We start from the raw sequence: 1,074 nt of genomic DNA, 5'->3' as shown, positions 1-1,074 counted from the left end.
GGTGGGGGGGTGGGGACTCAGCGCTTATCCTTCCTCTGCGCTCCTGCTCTCTCTCTCTCTCTCTCTCTCTCTCTCTCTCTCTCTCTCTCTCTCTCTCACACACACACACACACACACACACACACACACACACACACACAGAGACGCCTCTGCCTGGCCAGCAAAAACAGCAGCAGCAGCCGCCACCTGAGACGAAATCCTGCAGTGCCGCTGGGTCAATTGGGCTCAGGGATCCTAAGTAGCGTGTGTGTGTGGAGATGAAGTCGTGGGCCGGGTCAGGCCGGGCTGGAGTGACATAACTCTAAAAGAAGGTCAGCCAGAGGGCCGAAGGCGCGGCCTCCTTTTCTCCACTGGCCCTGGAAGGTGGGAGGCCTTTGCAGTCTCCTTTTCTGGTTGTGCATTATCCAGGCCACAGGAAGTGTCCCAAGCCAGGGGCTTTCCTTGCATACCAGCTGGTCACACCAGTTACAAGGGAGCCAACCAGGAACTATGCAGGGCTTATACTGGGTCTATTAGCCACAGTGGTACAGATAGGAACTCTCGGTCTGGGGCAGGTGATGCTCTGTATTCTTGGTGCTTGGGGGGGGCAACAGTGGGAGGGCTTCTATTGCCCTGGCCCCACTGCTGGACCTCCTGAGGGCCCCTGGTATTTCTGGCCACTGTGTGACACAGAGTGTGGGACTGGATGTGCCATTGGCCTGATCCAACCTTGGCTTCTCTCATGTTCTTATGTTAAGAGCAGAGGTCCATCAGAGGCTATTAGCCACAAGGTATGGATAGGAACTCCCGGTCTGGGGCAAGGGATGCTCTGTATTCTTGGTGCTGGGGGGGAGCAACAGTGGGAGGGCTCCTAGTGTCCTCCTGGCCCCACTGCTGGGCCTCCTGATGGTCCCTGGTATTTTTGGCCACTGTGTGACCCAGAGTGTTGGACTGGATGGGCCACTGGCCTGATCCAACATTGGCTTCTCTTATGTTCTTATAGGAACTCTCTGTCTGGGGCAGGTGATGCTCTGTATTCTTGGTGCCTGGGGGGGGGGGGCAACAGCGGAAGGGCTTCTTGTGTCTCGGCCCCAC

Source organism: Gekko japonicus, unplaced genomic scaffold (assembly GCF_001447785.1).
Source record: "Gekko japonicus isolate JY-2015 unplaced genomic scaffold, Gekko_japonicus_V1.1 scaffold1553, whole genome shotgun sequence".
NCBI lineage: Eukaryota > Metazoa > Chordata > Lepidosauria > Squamata > Gekkonidae > Gekko > Gekko japonicus.
Note: the sequence above shows the minus strand (reverse complement) of the source record.